Source organism: Marmota marmota, unplaced genomic scaffold (assembly GCF_001458135.2).
Source record: "Marmota marmota marmota unplaced genomic scaffold, marMar, whole genome shotgun sequence".
Taxonomy (NCBI): Eukaryota; Metazoa; Chordata; class Mammalia; order Rodentia; family Sciuridae; genus Marmota; species Marmota marmota.
In genome coordinates this window covers 30,923,889-30,941,936 of record NW_026000241.1, presented here as the reverse complement: position 1 = coordinate 30,941,936, position 18,048 = coordinate 30,923,889, and the positions used below count along the sequence as shown (strand labels likewise).

General features: G+C 34.1%; 2 pseudogenes; one reads left to right on the top strand and one right to left on the bottom strand.

Annotated features, from left to right (window-relative positions):
- Positions 1–300: 300 nt before the first annotated feature.
- On the bottom strand, positions 301–925 carry LOC107145140 (annotated as a pseudogene).
- A 674-nt stretch (positions 926–1,599) lies between these two features.
- Positions 1,600–17,355, top strand: LOC107145139 (annotated as a pseudogene).
- Positions 17,356–18,048: the final 693 nt, after the last annotated feature.

Genomic DNA, 18,048 nt, shown 5'->3' with positions numbered 1-18,048 from the left:
AAGAGACTAAGACTTGAGGGCTTTTTCTACATAGTGAGGATACTCTCCGATACAAAGCAAAACCACCCTAAGAAATTCTACTATCCTAACCAGAAATCTCTGACTGCTTTTTACCAATAGCATTACAATTCAATGTCTGCCTTTTAAAATTTTCTTTTAGATTTACTTCCTCTCATATTTCTTTTTAGTGACATGTTAATGAAAATTTCTCATTGCTAAAATAAAATTGCATTCACATGTGCTTTCTAAATTTTTTTTTAATCTTTACAATTGTATTTTTGTATACACATTTGCTTAAAATCAGTGAATTTCGAAGCCAGGTTCAGATAACAGAAGAGCCTTTACAATTACTTTCTATTGTCTAGACCCAAGGTATGCTACAAACAATCTGAAGAAAAATGGGAATTAACATCTTTCTGAAGATAGGCTTAAGAAATTTTAATCCAGTAAGTTAAGGTATTTCCTTTCTCTGGTAACAGGGCTGACTGATACCTGGCTTCTAGGCCACTATTTACAAGAATAGCCAAGAAAACAGGGTACAGACCTCCTAAAACAAAGCCAACAAGTCCAACCCGTGTCATGGTACAGGTTTCCCAATTCAAATCACTGGTACTCAAAGGTAAACTTACAAAACCTTTGAAAGATGCATTTGCTGTCAAAAATGGGAGCACTGCCATCGGTAAGCCAGCAGCTATTGGGGCCTGTGTTACAAGCACAACGTGTGGAAAAACACTGTTTGCTATTAGACACAGACAGCAGCCTTAAGTCCAATATATGTGGATTCATGTTCAAGTAGATTCCTTTTTGCTTCTGGTAGTTGTTCAATTTTTCTGTTTATGATATCAAAAATTAAATTTTCCTTGATACTATCATGTGATTTATAGTTTTCAATCTTGACCCTGTTGCTCTCCTCCCAACAGCCCATGCCTCTCCAGTTCTTCCTTTAACAGGCCTGGACTTAAGCTATAACTTTTACTCCCGCTCACCCAGAGGCAGCCATCTTTGGCTGACACGTGACTCCCTAAAATGGATTTTAAATCACTGTTTTTCCACGTTCTAAAATAGCCCTTGCCTCTGCCTTGTTTCTTAGGCTAAGTAAATATATGTACAATTTACAGTAACAGTAAAAATCACTATTTTTCCTCTTATCCTAGAAAGCAGGGAAAGTCAGAGAGGAAAAGAAAATTATGGATGAAACCAGAAAGCATGTATAATATATTGATTCTAAAGTAAATGTACTATAGGGCTGGGGATTTGACTCAGTGTTAGAGTGCTTGCCTAGCATGCACAAGTCCTGGTGTTCAATCCCGAGCACTGTGAATAAATAAAATAAATAGATAAAATGTGGGAGCTGCCAAAAGCAGTTACAATTGAACAAAATTTGTGAAAAAGCAAATACAAAAAAAGGAAAAGAAGCAGCACAGAGATTGATAAGAAGCCTGCAATCTCAGAAAGCAACAGCCAAAATATGAATCCTGAGTGTGAGGAATGCATGATGAAATGCAAAACCTGTAATCCTTATTTGCAACACCAGCTGCAAGAAATATGTAAGTAGCGCTCATGAGCAAAACTCTACTAATCCTGGTTTGGTTAAGCGTAATGGAGAAGGTGAGGATATACAAAACATCATTTAAATCAATTCTATTAGTAGGACTCAGCCTGTGCCTGAAGAAACAGAGGAAAAGGGAGCCTCTAGATGATGAAAAGGACACAGAAAACATGCAAATAGCTATTCCAACAGCGTGCAACCAACCCATTCAATTACTGCACTGGCATAACATATAAGTAAAAATAAATATTAAAAGAAGGAAAATTAATATAAAAGTTATAAAATTAACAACGGTCAAATACAAGAAAAATACCAGCACAGAGTAGATGAAAATCATGACCAAAATTTACTGTGGATCTTTTTTTAAATAATAAAGCAATACTCTCTATGAAGAAATATCAGAAAGCCATTAGTCATCCTAAACTAATAAAACTCAGGAAGGAAAGAAACAAACATCTCAGAAACAAAAAATTATTGTTCAATGAGTCCATAAATACAATGGGAAACACAGCAAATAACATGCACAGGCTTTAAATAGAACAAGCAAATGAAATGAAGCAAAATTAAGAAAAAAAAAGTTCAAAAGATGCAGGTAAAAACATTGGATGTCAAAAATAGGCCAAAGTGGTACAAGATATGGATAGATGGAATTGCAAAAGCAGAAAATAAAAATGATTGAAAATTATACATATGTAAATGTATACTTTAATAGATAATTCCTAAATTAATAAAAACTTGAACAGAATATGTTTTAAAATACCACACACATTACCAGTTTTAACAGATCCTGAGTAGCCAAATTTAGACATATGAATTAAACAATTTTTGATTGGTAAGCCAGAATAAAAAGTTGAGTCATCTTATAAAGGATTAAAAATATGGCTAAACTCAGATTTTTTTATAGAAACATATATTGTAAAAAGCATGGCTTATTATTATTCTACTTTAAGATTTTTTTTACAAGTTCAAGAAAATAAAGCATAACCCAAGAATTTTGTTTCTCCAAACTGTCATCACAAAGTTCTCTCTCTCTCTNTGCCCTTGGGGGGATTAAATTCCTCTCTCTCTCTCTCTCTTTCTCTCTCTCTCTCTCTCTCTCTCTCTCTCTCTCTCTCTCACACACACACACACACACACACACACACATACAATCTTTTAAGAAATGCAAGAACTCAAAACTTTTTTGAAGGAAATTATTCTGAGCTATATCTCAACAAGAGATGATTAACAATTTATAGTGGAAGAACTAGCATTAACACTTGAAAATATCTGATTATAAAACTAACACTAAAACAAATTAATTATATTTTAAGGGCCAAGAGAATGTAATAATAATACAATTGACAAAAATTATAAGAGTATGATAGAATGAAAGAGGTACTTAGAATAAGTTTGCTGTTTAAACAATAATGTGTGTGCATATGTGTATGTGGTATCTTGCATGTACTAAAACTCCAGGTTCCCAAGAAGAAACCCAGGTGTTGAGCAAAATCCACATTGTTTATACACAGGGTTTTAAGAACAATGAGCCACTCTCTTCAGGGAAAGGAAGAAGCTCTCCAGAAATCTAAGTTTCCAGATCCCAACCAAGGAACAATTTAAAAAGTGGGACTTTCTAAGTCTAACAGTCTTAGGCCACAGATTATATCTAAAACCACTCGAAGGACAACTCATATTTAATTGCAAATACCAAAAAATACCCAACTCAGAAAATCAAACAAAGAAAAACAAAATATATCATAAGAAAGCAGAAAGAATGACTAGAGATCAGTAATCTAGAAGAAGGAGATCCAGAGACAGAGGGGAGGGATGGAAAAGGCAATGCAGAATGAATTCTTTAAAAATCATGTTATGCACAAATATAAATATATCACAGGGAATTCACTTTTATGTATAAGTAAAAAGAAGAAATCAAATAAATATAAATGAATGAATGAAAGGACATCTCTTAGAGTAGAAGAAGAACAGGGCAGGGGAGGGAGAATAGGAAGGATAAGAGGGGTATCATGAACTGAAATCAAATTCTGTGCACAAATGAGTGAAGTGTGTCAGGATGAAACCAACTACTGTATGTATAACTATAAAACTCTAATAATAAGAAGAAAAATGAATGGAGGTAAAATTAAATGCTGAAATGTGTGAGTTAGCATACTCTTTTGAGATGAAAAAATTAATACTAGTTAGCAAATAGTGTAATCAAGAAAAATAGTGGGAAGAGACAAAGTGCAAGTATGCAAGCTAATTCTTTGAAAATAAAATTTTAAACTTCTGTGGAATAAATTGGTCAATGTGTCATAGCTTTAATCAAACTTTAGGAGAAATATTAAACATAAACATCCTGATTTTCTTAAAAGAATATGAGAATTTTGTTAAGGAATTACAACCAAAAAAATGAAAACTCCAAGCTCTGGGGGGAAAATTACCAGCACTTTAAAAGAACAGATGATTCTAACATTATTTAAGCTGTTCAAGTGTTATGGTTTGAATCTGGAAATGCCCCCCTAAAAGCTCATGTTTTGGAAGCATGGTCCCCAATTCAGGTAGGTGCAGATGTGAGGCTTTTAGGCAATGATGAGACCTGTAATCACAACACTTCATTAATCCATTTGATGCATTAACAATTTGAATGGATTACTGGGTGATAACTTTAGGCAGGTATATCATGATTGGAGGAAGTATGTCACTAAGGAAGTGCCCTTGGGGGGATTAAATTCCTCTCTCTCTCTCTCTCTTTCTCTCTCTCTCTCTCTCTCTCTCTCTCTCTGTCTCTCCTTCCTGGCTGCCATGACTTAAGAAGCTTTCCTTCACCACACCTTTTTCACCATGATGTGCTTCCTCACCTCTGGCCCAATTCAATAGAATCAACCAGTGATGAACTGAAGCTCTGAAACTGTGAGTCTGAAAAAAACGTTTTCCTTCTCTCAGTTGTTCGAGTCAGGTATATAGGTCACAGCACTGAAGTGATGACTAACATTAACCATGTAACAAAAGAAAAACTAAATTTTTTTCTGAAATGTTCCGTTGGTATCAGAACCTGCCCAGAGTGAGTTTAAAAAAAAAAGAAAGAAAGAAAGAAAGAAAAACTACAACCTAATCTTGTTTTTTTTTTTTTAATTTTGGGAATATCAAAATAAAGTTATAAACATTGACAAGCAAAAATAACAGAGTTTTCTTATAATAGTACCCTAAGACCAAGTAGAATTTACATTATGAATACAAAAATAAATTAATGTTAGAAAATTTATCTAAATAATTAACCATAGTTATAGAGGTCCAAAGGGGAAAAAACATGTTATCATCCCCATAAACTTAGAAAAGATATTTCATAATTGCATCACTCATTCTTGAGAGAAATATCTAATAAATTAATTTTATCTAGAATTTATAGATATTTAATTAATATATTATTAATGGACATATCATAAAATTTCACCATTCCTGCATATTTCAAGTCTTCAATAATGAAACAAATGTTGGCAATTCTGCCAAATACAAAATTTAGCTTTGCTCTCTCTGTGGGAAGTGTTCTTCATGGAACTTTAACTATATTAACTCTCACTCCATGATTATAAGAACCAACATGGGATTTTTCTTTTGGGGGGTATTTTAATTTTAATTTTAATTTTTTAATGAATATAAACTAATTATTTACATACAATTTTTCTTGGAAAATAGCAAGTACATATTTTTATGAGCTTCAGTGTGTTAGTACATGTATACAATGCATAATCAGATCAGGTCAATTAGTATATCAACCACCTCAAATATTTTGTTTTCAAATATTTACCAATTCTTTTCATTGGGAATATTCAGAATCTTCCCATTTTGAAACACTATCAAGTATTGTCAACCATAGTTATTCTATGTTGCTATAGAACATTAGAAGTCATTTTTCCTATACCACTGTACTTCTGTACCTGTTAACCCTCCCCTTTATCCCATATCTTCTGAAGCTCTGGTCACCACTTTCTGCTCTCTCCTCCGATAAGATCAACATTAGTATCCACATGTAAGTCAGAATGTGTGGCATATGTCCTTCTGTGCCTGACTTTGTTTTTTTTGTTTTTTTGTTTTTTTTAACTATGAGAAAACATTTGCAAAACACATACTTGCTTACACAATACAAAAAGACTGGAAAACTCAACAGTCAGCAAATAATGCAGTTAAAAATTAACAAAACACATAAACAGGTATTTCATTGAAGACAATAATCAAATGGCAAATGAACATATAAAAAATACCCATATATATATATATATGTGTGTGTGTGTGTGTATATGTATATATTTGCATATATGTATATATTATTTTTATTTGCAAAATAAAAAGTGTTAATAAACAATAAAATAAACCTGTTGCTGTGTTCTTTATGATAAATGAGTGAATGAATAATTGCAACAAAAGCATTCTAACAATCTTCTCTCTGAGCTTGACAGTCTGATAGGGGAAGAGGAACCCGTCCCACATTCAACCCATTTTCTAAAATATTATATCATCAAACCTATCATTTATCCAATTTTCCACTAACGTTCATGTCAGGTGTTCTTTGTTTTTTTCCAACAATAGCAATTATTAATTTAAATATAAATGAACTAGATATTGTAATTTAAAAATATAAATGCTCAACATGTGTAAAAACAAACTATATAAAAATAACTATATGCTCTATACATATGTAACACTTTAAATATCAATATAACAATAGGTAAAAAGCAAAAGAAGGGAGAAATAAGCATGAGAAATCTAAGAAGAGCTATTAATATAAATAAATTTAAAGAAAAAGTATTTTCAGAGATAAAAAGGAACATTTTATAACCATAACAGGGTAACTTCTTTAAGAAAGTATAACAACCCTAAATGTCTATGTACCTAAAAACAAAATTTTAAACTACATGAAGTAAAAATTAATAAAACTAAAATTTCAAATCCACAATCATAGAGATTTTAAGCTTCCTCACTTTGCTGGAAGGAGTAATGATATAGAAGGCTTAACATTATCAGCCACCTTGACCTACTTGTTATTTATAGAGAACTACACACAAAAATGACAAGTAAAATGTTAATAAAGATAGACTATATTCTATCATAAAATAAGCTTTGAGAAAATTTGAAATCATGCAGACTGTGTTTCCTGTGTGATTTATTACATTAGAAATCAATCACCTTAAGATATTTAGAACCCCACCCCCATGTCTCAACTACTTCAAAATTAAACAGCACACTTATTAATATCTCATAGATCAAAGAAGAAAGCACAAGAAAAGTAAATAATAAGTGCTTTGAGCTAAGTGATAATAAAAGATTAAAATATCAGAATCTCTGAAACAAAATAGTACTCAGATGAACACTTATAACTTAAAGTACTTATATCAGAAAGAAGCTAAATTAACAATCAAATTATTTTCAAATTAGGTATAGAAAGAAAAAATAAGAATAGGAGCAGAAATATGTGATATAGAGAAGAAATAATACAGCTAAAAGCTGATAAAAATCTAACAAGTCTAATCAAGAAAAAATTAATAGCAGTGGAAAGGGAGCCAACAAAACAACTTTACAAATGCTAAAAATGTATTAAGGTAATATTATAATTGTATAATCACAATTATATAGCTTATACAACTTGGTTTGATTCATGTGGGTGATGTGTTTTTCCAATCCTTTTGTTTTTAGTCTGTTGATATCTTTGCCTATGAAGTGAGTCTCTTACAGACAGCATATTGTTGGCTATCGTTTTTCAATCATCTGCCAGTCCATGTCTTTTGATTGATGAGTTTATGCCATTAATGTTCAAGGTTATTATTGAGATATGATTTGTGTTCCTGGTCATTTTGGTTCATTTCTAGTTTTTAATTTGAATTAGTTTCTCCTTTGAATAACTATTCCTTTTGTGTAGAAGACCTTCACTGGTTTTCACATTTTTTTTTTCATTTCATCTTTATGGAATATTTTGTTGAAAATATTCTGAAGTGCAGCCTTTGTGGTTGCAAATTCTTTTAGCTTTTGTTTATCATGGAAGATTTTTATTTAATCTGCAAGTCTGAAGCTTATGATGGATATGGGATCCTTGGTTGGCATCCATTTTCTTTCAGAGCTTGGTATATGTTATTCCAGGACCCTCTAGCTTTGAAGGTCTGGGTCGAGAAATCAGCTGAGATCTGAGTTGGTTTCCCCTCATATGTAATCTGATATTATCCTCTTGCAGCCTTTAAATTTTTATCCTTATTCTGTATGCTAGGCATTTTCATTATAATGTGACTTGATGTGGGTCTGTTGTAATTTTGCATATTTGGGGTCCTGTAAGTCTCTTATAGTTGATTTTCCACTTCATTCTTTAGAACTGGGAAATTTCTGATATTATTTCATTGAAAAAAATGTGAATTCCTTTGATTAATCTGTGCCTTCATCAATTCCGATAAATCTTAAATTTGATTTTTTTCATATTATCTCATAATTCTTAGAAGTTCTGTTCATAGTTTCTAAACATCTTCTCTCCATAGCCAACTCTATTTTCAAGATTATATATTTTGTCTTGATTGCCTGAGGTTCTGTCTTTCAAGTGGTCTAGTCTTTTGGTTTTATATTGAATTTTTAATTTGGTTTATTGTTTTCTTTATTTTGAGGATTTTTGTGTTTTTGTTTTGTTTTCAGAACTTCCATCTCTTTTTTGAAGTAATCTTTTGCTGTATGTATCTGTAGCATCCTTTACTTCAAAGATCAGTTTTACTGTGTACATTCTAAACTCCTTCTTTGACATTTCTTCCACTGTGGTATTGATGGATTCTGTTATTGGAGTATCTTGGTTTGCTTGGGGGAATTTGTTTCTTTGCTTTTTCATGTTGTTTGTGTGTCTACCCATCTAACTGTATGAATATGAGGCAGTAGAGTTTCTGCTTTGTGGACTTATCATGTCCCTGAAGGTTTCCAGTATCTCACTGTTTAGAGGGAGACAAATAACAACAACCAATGCAAACATAAATGATATGATCAGTTATGCCTATAATAAAAATAGCAAGTTTGCAGGAGGGTTTACATTTTCAAATGGTGGACATGGAGAGAACAGAAGTGATATAGGATGAAAAAATTACAAAACAGGAGAGAGAAAAGAGAAATAAAAGATTAAAGGAAGAGTGAGAAAGAACAATAGAGATTTGCTATTAGCAGAAGAGAGAATCAAGGGAAACATGTAGGAGAAAATATATAAAGCAAATATTTAAATAAAAAATAAAAACAAAAGAATATTTAAAAACTTAAAATGTACTAATCAAACATAAAATAAATAATAAAATAAAATATACTAAGGCAACATAAAATAAAATATACTAAGGCAACATAAAATAAATTCAACTAATGTACCTATCTTCCTACATCTTTAGAATTCTTTCTTGTACATTCTATCAGTTTTGGCATTAAAATCTCATTTAATGTAAATAACAACTTAGTTCACAAAAAACTAATCCATGTGAAATAACTGGCTTCAAAGATGCTAGAGATGAGAAGAAGAAGAAAAATAGGAAACTGAATAAATGTCCATGTACCATTAAGGTCACAATTAAGCAGTGAAAAAGAATTTTAAAAATCTTGATAAAAAGTTAAAGAATTATTTCTGTTGGAGTTCAAAATAGTCTCAGCTTCTCTTCTCAGCAGTTTTAGGTGGGGTCTTCTGGAGAGTGATGCTCCACCCTCTGGATACTAGAGTGAGAGAGGTAATCCCATAGGCAGAATTCCTGGAGGCAGAGTTTAGGATTAGGTTGCTCCAGGCTCTTCCCTAAATACTAATTGGTCTGGAGATTTGATATCAGTGCACCTCCAGGGACATTTGCTGGTCTACCCTGGAAGACTTTACCCCAGGGCTTCCCTGGGTACCATTCTTATGGTAAGGGAGCCAATTCTCAGTCCCTTTTGTTCACCTACAGACCCCACTTTTCCTGATCTCAGGTTCAGTCTCTAAACAATATCTCCCAGCAGCCCTTCCAAGTTCCCAGCCAGAAGCATCTCTCCCAGCTGGTCCTACAAGCAATCAGATTGAAGGGGGAGGGGTAGAGCCAGGTGGGTTTCCGTGACCAGTTGTCCCCTATGTAAACCTCTCTCCACATTTGATTTTCTTCTGGTCAGTTAAGCACACTCTATGTTGTGCATTGTGTGTTTATTGGGCCTGTATTTCAAGCCAAACTTGGGTTTGCCAGAAATAGCCTTCCTCAGTTGCCAGCCACTGTGCCACAGCTGCAAAATTGTTCCTTCCTTTGTCCTCTACACGTCACCTGGAGTGATGGAGGGTTCTTTCCCCACACTTGGATATTATGCAGGGAGTTCTTCAGGTCTGTTGGGCAATGCCCTTGGTCTCTAAATGGCTCTGTACCCAGTCACACCTCTGGCCTCCCAAAAAATGTGGGTTTCTTGGATTTCTTTATCCCTCTACTACACTCATGGAGGGACTGCTCTGGCTGAAGCTCCCAGCCCAACTGTGGAAGCAGCCATGCAGCTGGGGATTTTTTTCTTATTTTATTCTATACAACCCCCTATGTCCCCAATCTGCTTTGACTGCCTCGTTTTAGGTTCCAGTAAAGTACACCCCCTCTCTTTTTTTATTTTTTTCACCCATCTTGTGAAGAAGCTGCCTGTCTGCTTTCTTAGTTTCACGCCATGGAGCAGCCAGGAACACAATCTCCTCTGTTCCACCATCTTGGATCTCTCCTTTCCTTGGTTTTTAGGTATGCCTGTTTCAATTACACATTTAAGTAATGTAAAAATAACCACAGACCAGCGCATGAGTTCTAGGTCCCAGTATAATTTCATACCCACAGATATAATTATCTATTTTTATCAGTTAACTATAGTGTTGTTTGGGGTCCTCATGAATAAATGTCAACTTAGAAATCATGTCCACTACTCAATCAAAGCTCTGAGTATTTTGCAGTCATCCCAATAAATGCAGCAGAGGATGTGTTAGAGGAAGATAGACAGATAGATGGCATATACTTGTGGGAGAGCTAAAGGCCTTTCCTCTGGAGAATCTGGCCTCATCTGCAGTTAAACAGCATTGAATTTGTACAGTGACTTATGATTGAAAACCAAGTGAAATCCATGTCTGTTTTTGGCAATTCAAGCCAGCTTTCTGGTGCCAGTGTAGAATGGCTACTGCTGTAAAGACTAGTAGGATTTTGGTCAGCTTCCCATCTCTTTCATTCTGTAAACATTATGATCAATTAGATACTATTGAATATAACTGAGGATCAAAGTATTCTGATCACGACTAAGTTCTTGCTGTTAAGTATAGTATTTGTGCCCATCTTGCTTCTGTTAAGATCTGACTCTTCAGGATCCCATCATTCCAATGAAATTAGGAAAGCCATATCAAGTATCTATCACCATAACACTTTCTATTGAGATAGCATTGCAGAGTTTTTCAAGAATACTGGTAATTCACTCAATAATTTATTTCTCAGTGCTTAAGTAAAAAGAGTGTCCTTCATGCTCTCTCAAGTGATATAATAATGGGGTAAGGATAAAGGCAACATAAAATAAATTCAACTAATGTATCTATCTTCCTACATCTTTAGAATTCTTTCTTGTACATTCTATCAGTTTTGGCATTAAAATCTCATTTAATGTAAGTAACAACTTTTTTCAAGCTTTGGTCAACCAAACAAGTAAACTGGTTACCTGAACTAACACTTTCAATCCTATGTCTGTGATGGGGTAATTACATCGCCCAGAAGCCAGTGATATATTTTCTTCTTGATCTAAAAACTATAAAATTCATTTTCTTATGTATTGTTCAAGTGTCTAGTCCACTTTTGGAGTAAAGTGTTTTCATCTTTGGTGAGAAATTGTGATCATTCTCCAAATTGTGGTCTCCCTCCCCATATTACCTGAAGGCATACTAAAATATAACGTTGATTACAGGTTTAGAGTTGATTAATGGTGATTGATGTGCATCTCAAGAAAGATAGGCATCCCTTTGCACAGCAACATTCCTAGGAAAGACTACTGTTCAATATTGGAGTAAAGTGAGAGTAATCCTTCCCAACAATGGAAGAAAGATTACTTCCACTAGAATGAGAGTTCTGGATTCCTACCTTTATCTATCCAAGTCCACACAGATACACTCTTTCTAAGTTTTATTATTTTTTTTATTTGTCTTCGTTCTGAGATCCTATTCTTTCCCACTTATTGCCCCAAATTTTATTTGTGAGACTTAGTATATCTGTGAATACATCTCATGTAGTAACTCTATTGTATACACAATAAACCATGAGGTCTGACTAATGGTATAAGAGGATTTTTCAGGGTGATGATAGAAAATTTATGATATTCATCAGTTAAAAATTTAAAACCTTCAATGCTCTTAAGTTCTCTTATGTAATTATAACCAGTCATATTACTAGTACTTGGTCTACAAATATAAAAGGCAAATTATTTAAGCAATGTTGGCACCTTAAAAGCAAGGGAGAAGGTGAATTGTTAAGTCAGAATTTTTGGAACTCTCTCTTCCTCTCATTTATTCTTCTTGTTCCCCAGTGGTTCATGACTTGAAGACTTGGTTGTTGGTTGTTAGTGTGCTACCATTAAGTTGATGGAATCTTTAAAAAAGTGGGATCTGATGGGAAGTGATTAGCTTATTGAGGTCATGGCCCTTAGGAAAAAATTAAGGTAGTGTTTGTGGGGTTCCAATTAGTTCCAACAGGACTAAGTTATTATAAAAGAACAAACCTGACCCCCATCCCTGTTCTTTGGCTTCCTACCTCACTATGAGATTTCTTCTACATGTACTCCTGCCATTGAAATTTCATCTGCCATGAAACTTTCTCCAGAGGCCAAATAAATAGACAATTTAATCTTGAACTTTCAGTCTCCAAGACATTGAGCTAAATAAACCTTTTTCTCTAAAATCTATCCACAGCATCAGGCATTTATGATAGCAAAAGAAAACTAAGACATTAAGACACACAAAAACATACATACAGAGAGACATGAAAATTTCAATGGAAAAGTTATAATTCCAAATTCAAAAGTCATAGGAAAATCACTGGCAAACATATCTTTTTAAAATTTGTAAACTTCTGCTTAATTTAAAAAGAAAAAGAAAAATCTAAAGACAAATGAAAAACTGAGAAATTACTGTAAATTTTTACCACAGTAAAATTGATTTCCCTCCATGCCTATATATCAACATCCTATTAATTCATAAAAAGGTATAAAGACCTCCTAGAAATCCACAAAAAGGATTTAAATGAGCAGAATATAAACAGTTGACAAAAGAGAATTTTAATACCTCATAAATTCATGAAAAGATACTTGAGTCCTCACCCCACCTGATGGGTGGGGTTCTTTGTCTCCAATTTGTATATATAGTTTAGGTTACTACCAACATTCTCAAAATAAATATGCAAAATGATTCTGGGCATTTGTTGAATGTCCTTTCACTCTGATAGAGATTGTCTCCTATTATAATAAGAGCTGAAAGTTTCCAAATTATATGTTAAGTTGGCGAAATATTGAAGTCAATGCAAGATAATCTTGCTGTATTTGGGTGTTTTTTTTTAAGGATTAAGATGCTGTGTGCCTTAATCATAAAAAACAAAAAGTATGCAAATAGTAAAAATCTAATCAGATGTGTCTTGCTTTTGAAATGAGTATCCATTCTCATAAAAGCTTCTAAAGATTATACTCATATTTTAATGAACCATAATAAATTTAATGCAAATATAAATAACTACCACACATCAAATAATGGTGTCTTTTCAAGAAAATGAAAAACTACTATTGCTGTATCTGCATTTTCTAATTAATGAAGCCAATGGGTTACTTTGATGGCAGAAGTATTAATGTTAACTTTTTAAACTATAAATTCATAATCACTTTTTAAGCTTCAAAGTCTATATTTGGGCAAAGTAGACCACACTTTTGGGGGACAGTGCAAGTTATTAGCAATGGTAATGATACTGAAACTGTTAAATTAAATTTTAGCTCTATTTTCCAATCAGAATCTTGAAGAATAAATTATAGTACAATAACTCCAATGGATATAGATGCCAAAAATTCGTAACGAAATACAAACAAAATTCAACAATACAAAAGATTATTAATGATGATAAAGTGGGATTAATTCCAGGGACATAAGGATAACTCAACATATGCAAACCTATAAATGGGATATTTCACATTAACAGAATAAAGGATAAGGACCTTATGACCATTTCAATAGATGCAAGAAAAGTATTGACAACATTTGACATCCCTCCATAGTGAAAACTCTCAATAAACTAAGCACAAAAGTAATGTACCATAAATCACAAAACCACAACCAATTTTGCACTCCATGGAAAAAGCTGAAAGCTTTTCCTCTAAGATCTAGAATAAGCCAAGAATGCTTGTTCTCACCCCTTCTATTTAACATAGTGCTGGAAGTCCTAGCCAGAGCAATTAGATAAAAGAATGAAATAAATGGCATGTAGATTGAAGAAAAAAGTTAAATTGTCACTGTTTGCAGATTATATGATCTTACATTTAGAAAGCCCTAAAAGTTTTACCCAGAACTGTTATAACCAATAAACAAATTCAATGAAGTTGTAGGATACAAAATTAACACAAAAATCAATAAGATTTCTATACACAAAGAATAAGCTGTTAAAAAAAGATATAAAAATCCCATTTATAATACTACATAAAATATGTAAGAAAAAACCCAGGGAAGTGAAATATCTTTACATGAAAACTATAAAACATGGAAGAAACAGAGTAAGACGCAAATAAGTGGAAGGGAACCAAGAACACACAAAAGGGAAGTGACAGTCTCACCAATTAGTGGTGCTGGGAAAACTGGATATCCTAATGCAGAAGAATGAAATTAGGTTCTATCTCATACCATATACAAAAATGAACTCACAATGAATTAAGCTTTAATGTAAGACTAAAACTATGAAATCACTAGAAAAAAACAGAGGGGAAGCCCCACAACATTGGTCCAGACAATGATATTTTTTATATGACCTTGACAATATAGGCAATGAAAGCAAAAGTAGATGAAAGGAATTTCATCAAATTAAAAACATCTGTTCAGCAAAGGAAACAATGAACAAGATGAAGAGACAAACTACATATTGGGAGAAAGTACGTGCAAACTATCCATCTGATAAGGAATTAATACCCTACACATAAGAAACTCAGTAGCATGAAAACAAATAATCAAACTAAAAAAAATGGGCAAAAGACCTGAGTAAACAGTTTTCAAAAGAAGACATAGAAGTGGCCAGTAAATATACCAAAAAAATAAAAAATAGAATTATCACATAATTCAGCAATATCAAAAAATGTCATTTATAGTACAACACAAAATATGTAAGAATAAATACAGGGAGGTGAAAGATCCTTACACTGAAAACAGTAAAACATTAATGGAGGAAACTAAAGAAGACACAAATAAGTGGAAAGCTATCCTGTGTTCATGGATAGGAAAAATAAATATTGCTCAACTTTCCATACAGCTGGGATATATCCAAAAGAAATGGAATCACTATGTTGAAAATAGACCTGCACACCCATGTTTATAGCATCATTATGTGCTATACCCAAGATGTGGTATATATACAAAGTGAATAGTATTAATTCATAAAGAGAAGGGAATACAGGAGAATGTTGATGTTAAGTTCATTAAGTTAGGCACAGAAAGACAAATATTGCATGATCTTACTTAATGTGAAATATAAGAAGATTTATCTCATAAAGTAAAGAACAGAAGAGTGGTTACGAAGTAGAGGAAGTTGATCAGGGAGTACTTGGTCAATTAATACAAAATTACAGTTCGATCATACGAATAATTCAAGACACCTATCAGACAACATAAGTTCAGCTAATGATAATATATCATAACCTTGAAAATGTTAAGAGTGGATGCTAAGTATTCTCACCACAAAAGCAATAACTATGTGAAGTAATTCATGATAAACGAGTTCATCCTTCCAAAATGTATATAGAATTCAAAACTTCATGTTGCAATAAATATATATAATAAATATATACAATTCTTTCTGTCAATTAGAAAAAAAAAACAAAGAACTATAATTTAAAAACAAGAAACAAGATGTAAAGATCTTAAAATGAGAAAGACTGTGCAAATCCAAGAAATCAGATCCATTCTCATTTGCATCTTAGAGCCTTGCAATCACCACTATTTAAATAGGAAGTTACTGGCCTCAGACAGGAAACTCTTCAGGCAGTCCTAGCCCACAGCAGAGCTGGCTATCTACTTGACCTGAAACACAGCTGACAACAGGGACAAATAAAGCCAACTGCAGCATGACATGAGCAGCAGCCATATACAATTTATCATCAGTGAATTCCAAATCAGAACTCTCTGCTGACATATCAAGTGCAATAGAGACAATATTTATGACTGATTGCTGGTGAACTGTCTAAAGGGATTTGAGGAAATGGATTCACCATCCTACTGAACTGCATTGGTTGGCTCAAGAGAGCTATCTCCTGGGATGACATCTTCTCAATCAGCTTGGCCTTCTCTAGAATATGCTTCTTATGTTTAATGCCTCTGAATGGTTTTGTTATGCTGCTGTCTCCAGACACGGAGGTCAGAGATAAGCTAGCGAGCCTCCTGGATAATTAAAAGTGCCTCGTTTACTTTTGGTCCCAGCAGCTTCTATTGACTCAAGGTGGCCTATACATCTCACCCATTTTTCCTCTGGATCAAGCTAAAATCAACTGTGTCATCCTTGGGATTCAGGCATTCTTTCTCATGATGACATAGGGTGTCACTTCATCAAGGTCAATCTTGAAAAAAACATAATTTGTGAATTCAAAGTGAGTAAAATCCTAAATGCTTTGAAACAGATTTCTGTAAGGAAAATAAAAATGAGACAGAGAGGCAAGATGCAGAGGCAGGAAAGATGGCAGAATGGCAGAGAGGCCAAGCTGCCAAACTTTATTTATATCAAAAGTGACTTTAGATCATTGGCATCATTAGTACATATTGTTCATTGTATTATTAGGCAGGTTACGGACTTAGCAACATTATGCAGCTTATTCCTCAGTTACAGAATAAGTTGCAATATGCAGTGTTAGGAGCTTTGTGCAGCTCTCAAGAAAGTCCATTGTATAAAGTTACTGTTATGTGAACAGCTTTAGGGTCAGTGAAACATTGTGGTTTTCTAACTACTGAGTCCCTGTATTCCAAGGAGTTGTGTGCCTGAGATCAAGGTCCAGGCTGATAAGACTCTAACAGACAGCCTCCTCATGAAGGACATTGCTACAGCAGCCAGGCATCCTGTGTCTTTGCACAGATGTTTCCCAGCAGTCAGGCATTCTGTGTCTTTGCACAGAAACTTCCTAGCAGCCAGGCATTCTGTGTCTTTTTACAGAAACTTCCTAATCACCAAGCATGCCACAGTCCTGAAGCTATCAAAGACCCTGATCCCAAACACAGAATCCTTACAGAGTTCTGTGGACCTGTGTGCTATAATTCCATGTATTCTTTGCCTGACTTCATTTTTCTTGGTACTCTTCTCCCTATTTAGACACACCAAGCAAATGACACTTCATGCCACAGGGTCCAGAGACCCCAGCAAACGGTGCACACGAGGGCTATGAAGGTAGCAATCATCTCAACACTCCACCTCACTGTGCGTCGTGCGGGTCTCTGGTAATAACCTCTGGCTCTCTGATTCCTCAGGGGAGAGTCAGTGCTGATGCAATCATACTGATATTTCCCATCACACCATTCATTTCTCCTGGAAATGGGAAATGAACTGAGGGAAGCCTTTCTGAAGGTGTTAAGGTTCCTGGATGGTTTCTAGAAAGGAAAAAAGTCCTCTGTTCCCTAGAGAGCCCTAGAGAATATCTTTAATTCAAGAGGAAAAAAAAAAGAGAGATCAACCAAAGACTTTCTCCCACCTCCTAAGTGTTTTCATTCATTTCTTCTTACATGCCATTGGAAATTGTTAACATCTAACATTATTCTAAAGCTTCTTTTTGTCTTCCTTTGCATTTTTTTTCTCATTTCATTTTGAATCTGATGCTGTCATTGAATCACATTTTCTTTGTCTTCGCAGGAAAATGAACATAAATCGCACAATAACGTGTCCTGTCACTGACTAAAAAAAAAAAAAAAAAAAGATTCTACTTCTTTCTGCCATGTGCTGGCAAAGGCCTTAAACTCAGTAAGTAGAAGAATTTCAGTCAAACAGGCTGTGAGGAAGATTTTAGAACTCATCAATCCTTCTTATAAAGTCAGCTGGTGAAAACCTGCCCACTTCAAACTGAAAGACAGGATGGGTGCAGTGGCACATGCCTGTAATCCCAGCTAATCAGAAGGCTGAAGCAGAAGGATTGCAAGTTCAAAGCCAGCCTCAGCAATTTAGCCAGGCTCTAAGCAACTCAGCCAGATCCTGTCCCAAATAAAAAGGGCTGGGGATGTAGCTCCATTCCCAATCCCCATTCCACCCCTGAAAAACAAACAAACAAAACTAAAGGACAATCTCACAATCCTG